Genomic DNA, 17,364 nt, shown 5'->3' with positions numbered 1-17,364 from the left:
GGCAACTGTGAGGATCCAACAGGGGAAGGCAGCTATGCGTCTGTGAGGGACCCTGGCACTTCCTGGATCAGCGCCCCCAGAACCATAGACCCTGAGGACCCCACTGCTGATAGGATGAAGTGGGAGGTGCACACGAGGGGTCTGACCAGCTTTCAACAATTTACCTGCCAACAGGAATCTTTCTGCTACTCCCTCGCACCCCTGTGTGCTTAAAGTTTGGACTTCTTATTTATCTGTTTTTTCTAAACACTTAGCTGTATGACACTAGCTGTAATGTCTCCCTGGGGCCTTCCTTGCTGGCTGTCTTAAATTCTTATGATTGAGAAACTGTGAGGCTCTGAATTTGGACTCACAGGAAGGTATTTACAACAGCTTTATGTAATCGAAATGCCCAAAGCCCGCACACACACATACGTGCACGTACACATGGGTTGGCTTTCATAAAGCTAGAGTGGAATATTAAATATCAAGTACTGAATGTTTAACTGTAAACTTAAGAACTTGTGCTTAATTTTACATATACAGAGATAACAGAGTGGTCATTAAAAGCACCTTAACATCAGGACAGATGTTAAGTTTTGAGGTTCTTATTTCAACTGCTCTAGGTACAAAATTCCCTAGAAGCGAAGAAAGGCTTCAATAAATACACAGAGACAAACATGATGTAAAGTGCGACTGGCTCCCTCATAGCGTCTCTGGAAGACGAAGAGCCTAAGCTGCCGCTAGCAGGCAGTGCGAGCTGACAGGGAAGCTGTGGTCTGGACTGATCCTCTCCGACACTCTGTACAGTACCTCTTGGTGTCCACCTCCTTCCCTTATATACACGCTCACCAGGTTGGTCACCATGAAGGCCCACAGCTCCTGGTGACTGGTGAGCCGCAAAGCTGTGGTGAGCTGGGCTTCAGCATTGTCCACGCAGTTGACAGAGACACAATACAAGCCCGGCCGTGTATGCTGAGTGGTTGGACCAGAGCCGGGGGGTTGCTGGCACAGCTGACAGACCTGGGAGATCTCCTGCAGTGCAGTGGCCTTATGTCCCGCCACGAGCCTGCACGCGATGGTGTGCTCAAGCACGATTACTTGGAAGGAGACAGAATGGGGCTGCAGTAGAGCACCTGGGGCTTCTCCAGCTACATGAGGGCCTTGTCTGTGGACTTCTGCACTTTCTCTAAGTGGCCAGCTTGCATGGAGTGCATCATGGTCACAAGCAAGCACATGTGGTCCTTGGGCAGCCAGTGGAAGAGGTTGGCGTGGTTGCTGGGCAGGATCTTGTCATGTGCAGTGTGGAGATGGTCTGGATGCACCGCTGCAGCTGCTTCGGGCACAGCTTCATGCTCTTTACCTGCCCGGCACCCAGGTAGTGGGTCACCTGGAGCACCAGGAAGAAGACACACAGAGACTCTTTCTGGATGGGGTTCCCTTGCCAGTTCTCAACTATCTGTCCACAGAGAGTCAGCAATGGGTGGACTTCCTGCAACTTACACTCCGTCAGCTGCAGCATCCCTTTGCTGAGCAGGACCAGTGGCCGTGTGTACTCAGATCCCACCACCCAGGGGGTTCTCGACCACCACACCCAGGAGGTCGCAGGCTGACACCAAGTCCTCTTGGTCCTTGGGCCTTTTTTGTCTTTGGGGTAGAGGAATAAACTCCTGATTTCCTTCCCTCAGAAAAATGCATTCAGACATCCCAGAAGCCTTCCAGAAAGAGCTCACCTGCCTCGTGTGCCTGAATTACCTTCTAGACCCAGTCACCACGGGCTGCGGACACAGCTTCTGTAGGTCCTGTCTCTGTCTTTTCTGGGAGCAAGCCGAAGACCCTGCCAGTTGCCCAGTGTGCAGGCAACGATCAGAGCAGACAAACCTCAAAACCAATTTTCTTCTGAAGAATCTGGTGTCCATTGCCAGAAAAGCCAATCTCGGGCAATTCCTGAACTCTGAGGAACATAGGTGTGGGACCCATAAGGAGACAAAGAAGATCTTCTGTGAAGCCCACAAGAGCTTGCTCTGTTTGGTCTGCTCTCAAAGTCAGGAGCACAGGGCTCACAGGCACCGTTCCACTGAAGAGGCTGCCGAGGAATACTGGGTGAGTGACGTCTGTGAGAGCACTTGGAGAGCTGGAGGACGGTGCAGCTAAGAGAGTAAAAGGACGTTACAGTCAGGACTCCCCTGGTGGCACAGTGGCTAAGACTCCATGCTCGCAATGAAGGGGGCCCAGGTTCGATCCCTGGTCAGGGAACTAGATCCCACATTCATGCTAAGAGTGTACATGCCAGAACTAAGGAGCCAGCGAGCCGCAACTAAGACCTGTCACAACGAAATAAGTAAATTAAATAAATATTTTTTAAAAAAGGATATTATGATCATAATGATGATTAAACCCTCTCTTTACTGAGTGCCAGGTACAGACCTAGTTAGCAATGACAAAGCTATGAAGAAAATGCTGCAGCATACCTGCCTTTATGGAACTTGTATCCAATGGCTGGGTGATAAAGTTAATTGAAATTATTTGGATGATACGTTATTATGCTCAAGGCTCTATAAAGCCTTCATTTTGAGAAAGAGTCTTTGGCTCTAAAATCTACAAGTGCAAAAAGTCTTTTCCATTGGATACAGGTTTCCTGACGCTGGACAAAGAAGGAAGATACAGTATATTGGAATTAGCAGGCAGCAAGCAGCACTACATCCAAATTCTGACGCAAGATGCCAAACTACCTGAAAATTAGCCATGCTCAATAAAATCTTGTTCCTTTCCCTAGTTATATGATTCTCTGATGGTGTGTGGTTCTGCAATGTGGAATCTTCTAAAACTGCTCGATAGTGAGGAAGAATAGGGAAATGTGGTGATCTGTTATGGTCCTCCTAGTCTTCCTCTAGGTCCTGTACCTGACCTCTTTTCCACCTCAGGATCTCCACCCACCCCACCCTATTTACCCTTCAAGTCTGTCTTCAAATGCCACTCTCTTACACTAGCTTAAGTTTATACTTCATTTTATATTCCTTTAATATACTCCCTTTTTTCCCCTTTCATACACTGACCCAAATTTTAACTACAATTCCTGTAGCATTTATTCAATTCCTTGCTCCCTGACTATAGCCTTCATAAGGGTAGAAATGATGTCTGTCTTGTTCATGGCTACTCCTCAGTACCTAAAACAAATGTTAATAAATAAGCAACAAAATAATCAAAGAATGTATTCAGATGTATTATTCACAGTATTGAAAATATGTTTACAGATTGAAAGGCAGAAAGTCTCAAATCACAGTGACAAAATTCCAAGTCAAAATATTGTTTGCTAGTAGATATGAATCTAATCATCTAGAGTGATTTCCGGGAATCCCATATAAATCTTAGACCGACAACATTTTATTTTCATTCTTAGCTTTCCATTTATTCCTGCCTGTTCTCTCCTGTTACTGGCTAATTAAAAGTCTTACTATTAATCTATATGAAGATTTTCTAGTTCAGGGCTTTTTCAACATCAGAACAATTGACAGTTGGGACTGGTTTTTTCTTTCTTGTAGGGCTGCCTTGTAGGATGTTTAGCAGAATTCATGGTCTTTACCCATGAAATATCAATGGTAACTTCCAATTGTGAAGTTAAATGTGAACCAAAAATTTTTCCACATATCAACAATTGCCCTCTGGAAGAAAAAATCATCCCCATTTGAAACCACTGCACTAGTTGATGGAAAAAAGTAGATGAGACATTGATAATGATGAAATAATATTTGTATTTTTAGATATGACAAGAAAATTTAAACATAAAATTCTCTTCCTGTGTTTGTTTGGGCCTCCTCTCTCCCTCCCTAATGTGCAGTGTGCATCTGCATTCCACACTAACTAGACCTCCTCAAAGATGGGGGTGCCCACTCGAGCATAAAGATCTCTTTTTTCCCTTTCTTCTAATGTTAGCAATGTAACTTCTTGAAGAAGAGCATTCTTTCTCAACTCTGTAAGGGATCATAACGACTTGCTGCTAACTTTGTATGTGTTTACCTGGACTGTATATCTTTGGTGAACTTTATATAAAATATCAATATGTCATTTTGATGTATGATCCCTTTGTCCTGAAAATGTATGTGACTGTTCCTTCCATTTCTGTGGTTTTTTTCTTTTCCATAGGTTCTCTTTATTTTTATTTATTTATTTGTTAACATCTTATTGGAGTATAATTGCTTTACAATGGTGTGTTAGTTTCCTTCCATTTCTAACAGGTGGAATAGTTCTCAGAGCTTCTGAGGGTCTGTCTCCTGAGTTATACTCCTCAGTTTGGCTTGAGTGAAATGCTCTTCTTTTTTCCTTATCTTGATTGTTAATTGAATTTTCATTGACAATAGGATCCATAAAATAGTTTATATAGATATGCTCACTGATTCCTAAAGTTGTATATAAAATCTAGAGCATGTAAGGCAGTAACACAGAAGATAGTGGAAAACTTGCTTATAAGAATATAAACATATAAGCAAATAAATAATAATATGGAAGAGAGATACAAAAAAAAAAAAAATAGTTATACAGTCCAGCCACACATTTCCTAAAAAGAGACACACTTTTTGATGTATACAGAATTACAGATTTGTGTTCAAGGATAGGATGTTGAGGGGAATAATAGACCCTATGGTATGTTTTTACCTGGTTGATGAAGAACAATGTTACTACAGAATTGTTGAGAAATGATGTCAGATTAGTCTGAACATTTACTGAGGCAATGGTTCCTTCACTCCATATAAGAAGCTTCCCTGTACTCGAACTCTCTAGAAACTGTGTTGATCTTGCAAGCACAAGGCTCTACAAATCAGAAAAATTTTTCTTCATCATCCTTTTTTGATTTTTACAGGCTGCTTCCTTTCAGTAAATGTGATTTCTCTACTTAAAAGGATTATGTTAATTCAGGTTAGTTGTGGATGTTTCCCAGGTATCTTGGAAATGAACCATCGGTGAGGGGAGGAACTCACATAGGAAGAATTCCTCCTGGCTGGAGATAAAGTAACACAGAGTGAATGATGCCTTTCCTAAAATGGGATTGAAGGAAACAATTGCTACTAATCTCCTTTCCACATAGCAACAAGTCTCTCTTCTTCCAGTTTTTTGTAGATTTTCTTCCTATCTTTTCCAAAAAAGGTATTTCCTTATGATTTTCTCTAGTAAGAAAACAATAAACTTAAGCCCTTCCCTTTAAAACAGTGGCATGCTTGTACAATTCAGAGTCCCCCAAAGTTTGAAAGTTTTCATGGTCTAAAAGACAAATGTTTTAGGTGAACAGAAATTAAATCCTATAAAAAGGATAGAAAATTAAGAGATAAAATGTTTAAAAAATATTCTATTAAAAATGTAATAAAATATCAAAGAGATATGAGGAAATTTGACCAAAATCACACATCAGGAGTTGAGCTGGGGACGAAAATCATATTTTCTGCATTTTTCATTATCTAATAACAGTAACTATATTTAACATAATCTTGAATCCTTAGTCACTAGCAAGGAATCAAAGGAAAGCTGACAGGAGGAGAACCTGGGCAGTCATCTCCACTAATTCTTAGTATCTTTAGCTATAGTGATAAAGGTCAACTATATGGTGCTGGTAAAATCAAGCTCACATGGTAAGCACTCAGTTTATGCTTTCAAAGCACCATTTATTTCCTTTATTTTGCCATTTTTATTTGCCATAATTCCTCTCATTTTCCTTAATGCTTCTTTAAAATTATAGCTTTCCCAGGAATTTATCATGGGCCATGTTCTCTTCTCACTTTATACATTCTCTGTTTTACACGTTTATCTCCTTTTTTAAACTACACATATGCTGAATTTTCTGTATCAGTTTTTTTATTTCCATCGATAATCTTCTCTGAAGAATCTTTTTTTTTTTTTTTTTGAAGAATCTTCTTTTGAAAAATCTCTGACACAAAAAAAGAAAAAAAAAAAGTGACCAGCTAAATAAATAAATAACCTCTTCTGGGGATGAGAAGACTCACATGATGGGTTTAACTGGCAATGTTCCCAGTGGTCTCACCTTGATTTCATTACTCAATTGTAAATATGACCCAGATGACATTAATTCTAATAAAGGTCATCAAAACTGAAAGATGTAGAAACGGCTTTAGAATAAGAAATTCTTGATATTATAGCTAAGAAAATGTATCCAGTACACATTTTCCTCACCTTCCAATCAAAGACAAGTCCAAAGGCCCATAGTAGCTAATTCTGCCAGTATGTACAACTAAATGCAAACTAAATAAGAAGAATATTAGCTATAAAACTTTCTTTGAAAAGGGGCAAAATTAAGCTTATGAAATTCAAGGTGTAATGATTGTTGCTCACTGAAATTTTAGTGTCAACAGAAAGCACTCAGGAATTTTAGGTGGAAATGGAAAGAAGTGATGAGTTGAAGGCAAATAAAGTAAAATTGTACAATCTGAGATCACCTGGAGAGATGCAGTTTGTCAAAAGAAGCTAATAAAGAAATTTGTTAGTTAATGAAGGGCTACATGAAACAGGGGAGAAGAGTAGGGAGAACGTGTTCTATGAAAGCTAGGTAATATAGATGGACAGAATAAGGGCACATTTCTGATAAGTATTTCCAAATTTGGAGAATCAATTCTGACTTAGTCTTCCATTTAAGAGATTCAAAGATAAGTAGATATTCCTTGTCCATGACCCTTAGGAGCCAGATGCTGAAAAGGTAAACACTCGACATCTTGACAATGGTGAAAAGCAGAGTTTACTCTTCTTGACTACTCATTCCTGGTTCTAACCCAGAACACTATGGCATCGTTCTTGTTGAAGATCAGTTTATTTTCATTGAACATAACCTCATGTATATGTCTTCTGCTGTTCCTGTCATTGAATTTTTTTCTTCTAAACCAAACCAAACCAACCAAACAAAAGCTTTTAATGTGCATCCAGCACTTCCAGATAAATCTTGAAGGTTGGTGTGTCATATGCCTAATCTTGACCCAATAGGGTGGAAACACAACTGCTTTGGAACACAGTACATTACTTCCTTACACTTAGATCCCCTTGCTCAGGTTATTTTCTCAGGATGGATAAGAGATGGCATCAAAAAACTCTTTTCTGCGCACTTAGAAAAAAGCCAGTTATTGAAGATATCAATCTTCCTCTTGATTATCTGCTATATATGAACGGACACGTGAAAGAAAAACACCCTCTGGGGACTTCCCTGGCGGTCCTCTTCCACTTCAGTGTTCTATCCTTGGTCAGGGAACTAAGATCCTGCATGCCACTCAGGGCAGCCCAAAAAAAAAAAAGAAAGAAAAACAGCCTCTGAGTCACAGTCTTTGTTAGAGCAAATCAGCCTGTCCCCTAACTCATTTGAGAGATTTTCACTTGCCCTGAGTATCTGAAAGAAGTGAACTCCCAGTTTCATGGAATTTAGCACATTACAGTTTATGCAATTTTTTCACATTTCAGTCTTCATTTATCCCATGACCATATACCAAGGTATTTTCTTTGTTTTTCTTTCTTGGTGTCTTGGTTTCTTTCTTTTCTTTGTTTCCTTCTTTATTCAGTTTCTTTTTCTTCTTTCTTACAGGGTATATGTATCATTCTATTTCTAGAAATGTGAATTCTCAATCATGTGTATTACTCTTTCATATGCAAATCTGTTTTGTTTTTGTCAGTGCATGATGTTTATATCACCTAATGCTAAGTGATTTTATATATATGCCTATTTAAATCCTGTCTCATGAAAGACAAATATCATATGATACCGCTTATATGTGGAATCTAAGAAAAGGGTACAAATGAACCTATCTACAAAACAGAAAGAGAGTTACAGATGTAGAAAACAAACTTATGGTTGCCAGGGGGTAAGTGTGGGGAAGGGATAAATTGGGAGATTGGGATTGACATATAAACACTACTATATATAACGGAGATAACTAATAAGGGCCTACTGTGCAGCACGGGAAATCTACTCAATACTCTGTAATGGCCTATATGGGAAAAGAATCTAAAAAAGAGTGGATATATGTATATGCATAACTGAGTCACTTTGCTGTACACCTGAAACTAACACAACATTGTAAATCAACTATACTCCTATAAAAATTTTAAAAATAAAAATAAATAAATAAAAATAAATCCTGACTGTCTCATACTAAGTCTTGTTTTCTGTTTCCCATCACTAGGAATATTTACCTTCCACTAATATATATTTGCCATCCTGAGGAAGTCTCAAAATCCAACTTATAGAATAAAATTACATTATAGTCATTTCAAATCACAAAATAATAGAATTTCCTTGGCCTATGAATCTGGAAATCAGTTTATTTCTTACATTTTGGTGACATTATGATTTATTATTTTCAGTCCTATTATGTTACCTGTATTTTGGAAAACTTTGTTAATGCCAGAAAAATATTGTCTATATTCACTCTTTCATTTATTTATCCATTCATTCACCACATTTTTATAGTATTCTATGTTTTAAGCATGTGTAAGATAGTGGGAATATAGTAATTAAAAAAATACTGTCCTTACCTTCTTAGTATTTTCAGTCTAGTAGTATCCAAGCATCTAAGCATCCACCAATTTGATGAGAGAAATGGAGAGAAGGATATGGCCTCCTTGTCAGATACTTGGCCTTCAATAGACAATGGAGGTCAACTAAATTACTTAATTCAGTAAGGGGACATAGCAGGAATGGGATGAAACCTAGAAGCAGTGGTCTTATATTCTGATAGAATTCTCATTCTTATTCAGCACATTTCAACATAAATACACTTTAAAAATTAAGGTTAAATTAGATATTTAGCAAAGTTTACAGTGACCAGTATCCTACTTTCAGACAGCAAAATCGGCTTCTCAGGTGGTAGGATTTAAGATTTAAGCACCAATGTTACCTAGCCCTCTCTCTGAGAGTCATGAAAATTATTGATTTTAATGAGTCAGGATCCCAGTACATGAAAGTTAGAAAGCTTTAATAGACACACTACTGTCAATGCCAATATGGCAACACAGGCAGGACGGGGCCACATTTTCAACTCAAAAAAGAATAATGCATATGTGTGCCAGGTGAAATTAAATGTATAATCAAAGAAAATATTGTGCCAGACCATGCCATATATATGTATATATGGAACGCTGTTTAATCAGTAACATATTATCTATCAATATATCAAGTTCTGAGTAATCTAATTTTAAAAACTGTGGAATGGTGAATGTACATATAGAAATGGAGGAACAGGGCTTCCCTGGTGGCGCAGTGATTGAGAATCTGCCTGCCAATGCAGGGGACACGGGTTCAAGCCCTGGTCTGGGAAGATCCCACATGCCGCGGAGCAACTAGGCCCGTGAGCCACAATTACTGAGCCTGCGCGTCTGGAGCCTGTGCTCCACATCAAGAGAGGCCACGATAGTGAGAGGCCCGCGCACCGCGATGAAGAGTGGCCCCCGCTTGCCGCAACTAGAGAAAGCTCTCGCACAGAAACGAAGACCCAACACAGCCATAAATAAATAAATAAATAAATAAATTTATAAAAAAAAAAAAAAAAAAGAAATGGAGGAACATTTCAGGTTTAAATCTGGACAATGGTTCTATAACTATAGCTAGCAAACTGCTAATAAATATTTTTATCCTCCCACTTTGGTAAATATTTAACTTCATAGAGACATGGAAGGCTGGTTGATATTTATAGTTGTTGGACCTTGTCATGGTACTGACATGGTTCACCTAGGGGAAAAGCAATCCAGGGAGAAAAAGCTCAGCAGCCCCCGGTTCAGGTGGGGAATTTGGGAGTTCCTGACAGGAGAAATTCCAGGAGGTAAAAAAATGTGCTGACTCCTCTACCTGTAAGATTGGATTAGGTATATCTGGAGAAGACCAGAGAAATGCTCTACTGCCCAGGACACAGGACGCTCTTCCACCCATCACTGCTTTTTTTTTCTGAATTTAAGAGGGGAGGACTTCCTTGGTGGTCCAGTGGCTAAGACTCCACACTCCCAATGCAGGGGCCCCAGGTTCGATCCCTGGTCAGGGAACTAGATCCCACATACTGCAACTAAGACCCGGCGCAGCCAAATAAATAAATAAATAAATAAATAAATAAACGTATTTTTAAAAAAAAAAGAGGAGAGAATGTTGTGTTCAGCGACCTTGACAGAAAAAGTGCTCTGCCCGCAACCTCACAACTACTAGGCTCTCACTTCCCTTCCTTCAGAATTCCCATAGTCCACACCTTCCCCATTTTACTGACTGCATGCAGTGATGTTGGAGGGTCAGGAGAACGGGGGGACTTGCAGCTTCCAAAAGGTTACAACCCATTTTGCCCACACTCTGCCCCATGAATAGTTACCTGCTCAGCTGGGTCTCCTCCTGCTGAGGCCGTGCCCTATGGCCCCAGAACCAAAAGGCACCTCCTGCCCTATCCCTTAATAGCTAAACCCAGGGAAACTCCCAGACCTCAGAGGAAGCAGAGGAATGGTGACCTCATAGGGGAAGCATGCCTATGCACAAAGTGGGACATCCTGGAAGATGGGGCTCCCTCCCTCCATCTCTCCTCCCAGCACTTCTTTCAGCTCCTCGGAGCCTTGCTCTGTCTCTCATCCAGCTCAGACTGTTGCTGGACCCAAGGGTTTCTGCATAGCCAAGGCAGTGCTCTAAGAACGCTGTGCCAAGCTCTGAGCTGATTCTTCAGAATCCACAGTTTGGTTTTCCGTGACTGCACGAAGAATATGTGGAACCAGTGGTAAGTAGGATGGAGGTTTGCTCAAGGTGGCAAATAACTCCCTCCATAGACAGAGAACTAATTGGACTGAGACATAAGTAGATATAAATTCCATACATGAGGACAACTCCTCTTCCCTTCCCTTGGCCCAGAGGGTCGCTGAACTGGGGCATGTCATCCTTTCTCTACTGTTCCCCCTTAGCTGGCATAAGGAGCGCCAGGCAGAGAATCTCCAGCTCTGCTCTTGCTGGGAGGCCTTGGGGGGCTTGATATGGAGTGTGAGGAGTAGGAGAAATCTCCATTCTGGTGGCCAAAAATGCTGTTACATTAAAGTCTTACACCGAAATACAAAAATCAATCAATCAATAGAGCGCATCCTCCAATACAGAATATAAACAAACCTCAGGTAAAATATTTCCCAGTTTTCAAACAGGTTTTCTAAAGTCACTAACTGATGAAATAATGTTTTCTAGCTTTTTTTTTAAAATTAATTAATTAATTATTTATTTATTTAGAACCGTGTTGGGTCTTCGTTTGTGCGAGGGCTTTCTCTAGTTGCGGCGAGCGGGGGCCACTCTTCATCGCGGTGCGCGGGCCTCTCACTATCGCGGCCTCTCTTGTTGCAGAGCACAGGCTCCAGACGCGCAGGCTCAGTAGTTGTGGCTCACGGGCCTAGCTGCTCCGCGGCATGTGGGATCTTCCCGGACCAGGGCTCGAACCTGTGTCCCCTGCATTGGCAGGCAGATTCTCAACCACTGCGTCACCAGGGAAGCCCTCTAGCCTTTTTTGTAAGTTGTAAAAGTCCTTAATGTCCAGAAATTTAGATATACAGGTGGCATTCATGGGTGGGTTTGTTGTAAAATCTGTGTCTCTTGATGAGATGATGTTTGTGGAGATGTGTTTATGAAGATTAGCCAGGGTGTTAAATAGATCTTGCCCTCTGATTTTAAGAGATCTAATTACCCATATTGGCACCCGTCCAAAGACCTCTGAAGTGCACTCACTTGAAAGAAGTGGGTGTGGTCTTCAAGGACTTAATATAAGGAGATTCAAGGAGCCAAATTCATTCTTCTTCAGAACAGAGATTGTGTTTGGAGCTCACCGACTATAGTGACTTCTGAAAGCTTCCATTACCAAACTTGGAAGCCTTGATCTTTAGCTGACTTCACATTATTACTTCCACGGCAGGCATTGATAAGACTACATATATATATTCCTTAGGTAAATACACAGTTTACATAAGAGGAGTCCATGCTACTTTCCCAAAACAAACAATAATATAATAATGTTAATTTATCAGCAAACTGAGGTAGTTTCTATGTAATGCTCTCATTTGTCGAATTTTAAAAATTACCACATTCATTCAACCATTTTTATGAATTAAATTATTTTACCATCTTGTCTTGCTGTATATTTTTGGAATAATTTGATGATTAATTTTAGGTCTATTATCTGTGAATTCCTTGGTTGTTTATATAGATTATAAGGACTCAGAAAGTAGTTTCCAGGTATCGTGTAATTGTTTACTTAGTGTAGATCCTAAAAATGGGTTAGGAGCATCTTGTTCTACTCATATAAATGTATTACAAGTGGTAACATGTGTGTATGTTAGAGAATATTTGCCAAAAGATAAGTAGATAATGCAGTAAATTATCTGAGAAAAAAATTGTTTTTGAGTGTTGGTAAATGACTCTTCAGAAGCCTCTGACTTAGAGCAAGCAATAATGAATGTGTCTACAGAAAAGTGAAATTTGTAACTGTGCATAAGTATCAGAAATTAGAGTGATCATTCATGTGGTATAGAAATTCAGATCAAATAAATGTTTTTTACAAAATAAAAGTTTAAAAGCATGATTTGTTTTCTGGTGTTGATTGTCATTACATGAGAGTTACATCATTTCACAATGGGAAGGAGTTCTTGATAATAGTTCCAAAGAACTTAGAATAATCCCTTCTTAACTTTTTGTTTTTAAATACAAGGATGTCAATAATAAAGATAGGAGGGCAAATTTAAAAACGTACTATACTCATATAAGAAGACTGAAATCTGACCCACTTTTACAAAGATTAATCCTATTAACTCATATATTCAGAAATTGATTTTTAATGGTGATTTCTGTTTGAGATAAAGGATATCAAAGGAGACTAGTTTGTGACTGTCTTGTATACGCACATTTTCATGCATTTTAATCAGTGAGTCACAATAAAGGCATTTTCTAGATCATGGGTGAGAGACAGATGAAGGGGCATTGTGTACATTTCTTCATTTTTACTACCGTGTTTTTTTTTTAATTTTTTATTATCTCTTATAAGGATGTTGTTTTATTAACCATTACAACCCCAAGCTGATAGATTGTTCCTTGAGCTGTAAATTTACCAGAAAATGCTTGTTGACTCAATTAACATAGCTGCTTAGAGAACATGTTGCTTGCATTTTGTCTCATCTTGGAGACTTATGACTTGTGGATTTTAATTTGGTCAAAAGTGTGATTTCTGGCTCCCACACTTACCAGCGGGGTAATTTTGAACAAGAAATCCTGATAGGATGGTTGTGACACTTAAATGAAATAATGAAAGTAGAAAAGCTTAATTAACTACCCTTTGTTAAGTCAATCACTGGCTGGTACTATTACTGATTGATTTTTCAGACCAATTAGGACACACCGCCTGAAGCTATAAATTGAATGAAACTCCAGATGTCCAAGGTACTTGGAAGAAACTAACAACACAACAAAACTGAGTTTCTTATATACAAAAGGAAAACTGTTGGAGTGGTGGATGACTCTTGGTTAGGAAACCTTTATAGGAATTTAAAAACTGATTTTGACTGGAATAATCTTTTTTCCCACAAAGACGATTTCCTTCAGTAAAGAAATAAGCATTCACAATATCTAGCTGTTCGACAATGTGAGAAGTTTGACGTGTAGACATGACCATCAAGATGTATCTTTGAATTTTGAAGGATCTAAATTTTTTTTGGTATGGTCCACTGTATTGTGAAAGAATTATTTTTTCTTTTTTTAATTGAAGTATAGGTGATTTACAATGTCAGTGTTTGTTAGTTTCAGGTGTACAGCAAAGTGATTCAGCCATATATATATAATATATATATAATTTTTCATATTCTTTTCCCTTATAGGTTATTACAAAATATTCGGTATGGTTCCGCGTGCTATAAGGACCTAAATATTTTAATGTATGTGAAACATCATAAAACATCACTGATGTGCTCCCCGAGGAGCGGCGGGGCGGCACACAGGCGCAGGAGGAGAAAGAGGCGGGGAAGAGGAGGGGAGTCGCCGCTTCCCAAACACTCTCCGGGGGGCTGTGCGCGACGCCCGCCGCCGGGAGTCCGGACCCGGCTGCCCGCGGCCCCTTCCCTCCCGCGCCCGCAGCCCGGGAACAAAGTTGCCGAGAGCCAGCGGGCCGAGGGCGCAGCGGGGCGGCGCTCTGGCCGCTCTGCGCGCGCCGCTTGGGGGCGGCGGCGACGCGGCCCGAGGGGAGGCAGCAGCAGTTGGAGGGCTTGGCCGAGCGCAGTAGACGTAGCCTCGGCGCGGCGGGAACGGCGGCCTAGGCGACCCGACTTCGCGGCGCCCGGACCTGAGCCGGTCCTCAGACGGCGGCAGCGGCGCCCGAGTGCTTCCCGGGGACCCGGGGCGGCGGCGCGAGCCCCGGAGAGGAGGGGGCGGTCCTGCGCGCGGAGGAGCGGGAGGCTCTTGCCCCCCCCCCACCCCCCAGCCTACATCCTCACCGAACTCTCTAAAAATAACTCCGGCCCGCTGGGGCCGGGAGGAGCCGCAGCCGCAGTGCCGGAGAGCAGCCGGGGAGGCGTGTAGAGCCAGGGTCCGGAGGGAACCTTCCGGTCGCGCGGCGCGAAGTTGGCGGAGGAAGCAGGAGCTCCCGGCCGCCGGGCGCCGCGCGACCCTCGCTCCGCCGACCCGCCGCCGCCGAGGTTTGGCTGATTGGGCCGAGGCAGGCGGGAGGCAGGCGGGGGGCAGGCGGGGGGCGGGCGGGCGGAGCGCGCAGGGCGGAGGCGGCGGCCGAGGGCGCAGAGACACCCTGGCCCGGGCCGCTGGGGCAGATGGTGTCCTATGTGGATAACAGCTTCCGCCAGGCGGTGATGAAGAACCCGGCCGAGAGAACCCCCCAGTTGCTGACTGGATAATGACGCATGCTCGTAAGCGTTGGGATGGTGACTACAGGGGATCCTGCTGCCAACCGTCTTAAGACAAATAAGCCCTCCTGATCCTTGGGACCATCGGACACTTAGAATCTAACGCTTGAAAGAGTTGCTTCGCTTGTTAGGTATTAGATGCCGTTTGTTCAAATGCAAATGATCTCCTTCTCTGTCGCTGTTATTATTTAATGAGGGGAGAAGAGAATAAAATAGACTCTTCCACTGGCTGCCCTTGGACAAGGCCCAGGAATGGCACCTGGTACCGTTTTTGATTTTTTATTTTTTTCTGATGGAGCCGTCACATCTGGGGATCGTAGATAGATTGCACATATTCACCAAACGTGTGGAAGATGGATGATAATTTTACAAGGAAAATTCATTTCACAGTGTCTCCAGAAAGTTCTTATTCTAAAGGATTGCTTTATCAAAAACAAGGAATATCCTGCTTTGGTCGTGTTGCACTGCCTCTCATGTGCCTTCTGCATCTGTTTGTTTTACAGTTGTCAATCAGTCAGTCTTCTGCATCTGAAAATGCACATTCCAGGGCTTCCCTGGTGGTGCAGTGGTTGGGAATCCGCCTACCAGTGCAGGGGACACTGGTTCGATCCCTGGTCCGGGAAGATCCCACATGCCACAGAGCAACTAAGCCCGTGAGCCACAACTACTGAGCCCACGTGCCACAACTACTGAAGCCCTCGCACCTAGAGCCTGTGCTCTGCAACGAGAAGCCACCACAGTGAGAAGCCCGCGCTCGCCGCAACTAGAGGAAGACTGTGCCCAGCAGCGAAGACCCAACGCAGCCAAAAATAAATAATAAATTAAATAAATAAATAAATAAATAAAAGAAAATGCAGGTTCCCAGTCACAGTGTGATGGAAAAGCAAATTTCAGTGAAATGTTTCAATGCCTTTCAGTGTTTGAAGTTCCTAGTGAAATCACACATGCTGAGAATCTTAGAACCTAGCAAGGTGGGTCAGAAATTATGTCAAAGGCCTTTAGTGGAAATTAGAGAGTGGGGAAATGGTGTCTTTGGTTGGTTGATTAGAATAGTAATGACTCGAATGGGGCGGGGTGGGGGGGGTCACCAAACAAGACTTGAAGAGACAAAACCTCCACTGTGACAGCATGTGGATTGTCCCAAAGAAATGAACTGTTAAACTTGCCTGTTTCCGTGCCGGTTGTGGAGAACAGAGTGAAAACCGACCAGCACAGAACTTGGCCTGAGTCAGAAGTGGGCCAGTTACTACTGACAGGGCAACGTGAAAGCTTCCCTGATGGTCTGAAAGCAGCACATTTCCTCCCACCACACCTTCACAGAGCAAGTCACCTTAGAGAAACCTACCAAACATTTTGAATATTCGTAAGTGTCTACCCTACTAACTTTGATGCTCATTTGGTTATTACTAATGCAAACTCATGTTTATTTATTATTGTTTTAAAGAGAAAGTACTTGGAAATGTGAATGTTTTCCATCTTTACCTGGCTTTTCAAAAATAATCTTCTAAAAGTTTGAAATTTACTCAAAAGTAAAAAAAAAAAAAAAAAAAGCATCACTGATGTAGTGGGGATTACTTGACCTCTGGCAACCATTACTGGGAGCCGGATGTGGGTGACTCTTGGGACTCTAGGCTTCTGTAAGGGTTTCTGGGTAAGAAAGAATGGTACACTGAATCTGAGGACATATTTCTTCTTTTATGTGAGAAGGAAGATAATCATGACTGTCTCTTGACCACTTCCCCAGTGTTGGCAGTATATAGAGAAACCTATATACTGGGTTGGGTTTGTGTGTTCCTTGATAATCACAGTGGAAAGGTGAGGTTTTTTAATACTGCTAAAATTTCCTTCATATGGAGGTGCCCAGCTTGATCCTTCAGTTTTCCTGTCAGCCCTTTGTTAAACACTGGCCACATATAATGAGGGATAAATCAGGAACCTGACTATACCCAGCAACTCCCTATCTGAGAAGTCCTTCCCAGTCGAAGTAAATCAATAATACTTTATTGTCGTTTAAGCTTTTTCTACTTTAACCTCCTTTTATTGCTATTTAATATGAAGATACTGTGAGATAAATTTTGTTGGTTCCATCTTTTTAAAAGTAAAGTCATCTCTCATGGCCCATTATCTAGAATATACGCTGTGGTTGCTCACCTGTTTTGTGAGCTTGATGTAGTTACAAAAATATATGTGTGGTGTGTATGATTCCAACTTAATGGTCTTTTTTTTAAACTCTCAGCTTTATTACCAAAGACACACTCTCAGACACTTCATTCAGTCCTCAATTCTTTTTTTTTCTTAATATAAATTTATTTATTTATTTATTTTTGGCTGCGTTGGGTCTTCGTTGCTGGGCGCGGGCTTTTCTCTAGTTGCAGGGAGCGGGGGCTACTCTTCATCGCGGTGCGCAGGGTTCTCATTGCCGTGGCTTCTCTTGTTGTGGAGCACGGGCTCTAGGCGCGCGGGCTTCAGTAGTTGTGGCTCACGGGCTCTAGAGCACAGGCTCAG

General features: G+C 41.7%; 1 long non-coding RNA gene and 1 pseudogene across 1 annotated transcript; both read left to right on the top strand.

Moving 5' to 3' along the window:
* Nucleotides 1-1,671: 1,671 nt before the first annotated feature.
* Nucleotides 1,672-16,916, top strand: LOC137772190 (tripartite motif-containing protein 43-like; annotated as a pseudogene).
* LOC137772628 (uncharacterized) lies at nucleotides 14,245-15,723 on the top strand. Its single transcript, XR_011075506.1, has 2 exons — nucleotides 14,245-14,637; nucleotides 14,790-15,723. It is a non-coding gene; the product is annotated as an uncharacterized lncRNA (long non-coding RNA).
* Nucleotides 16,917-17,364: the final 448 nt, after the last annotated feature.

This window comes from Eschrichtius robustus, chromosome 11, assembly GCF_028021215.1.
Source record: "Eschrichtius robustus isolate mEscRob2 chromosome 11, mEscRob2.pri, whole genome shotgun sequence".
In the NCBI taxonomy this organism is placed as follows: domain Eukaryota; kingdom Metazoa; phylum Chordata; class Mammalia; order Artiodactyla; family Eschrichtiidae; genus Eschrichtius; species Eschrichtius robustus.
The sequence above is the reverse complement of the archived record's forward strand: the minus strand, read 5'-3'. Positions and strand labels throughout refer to the sequence as shown.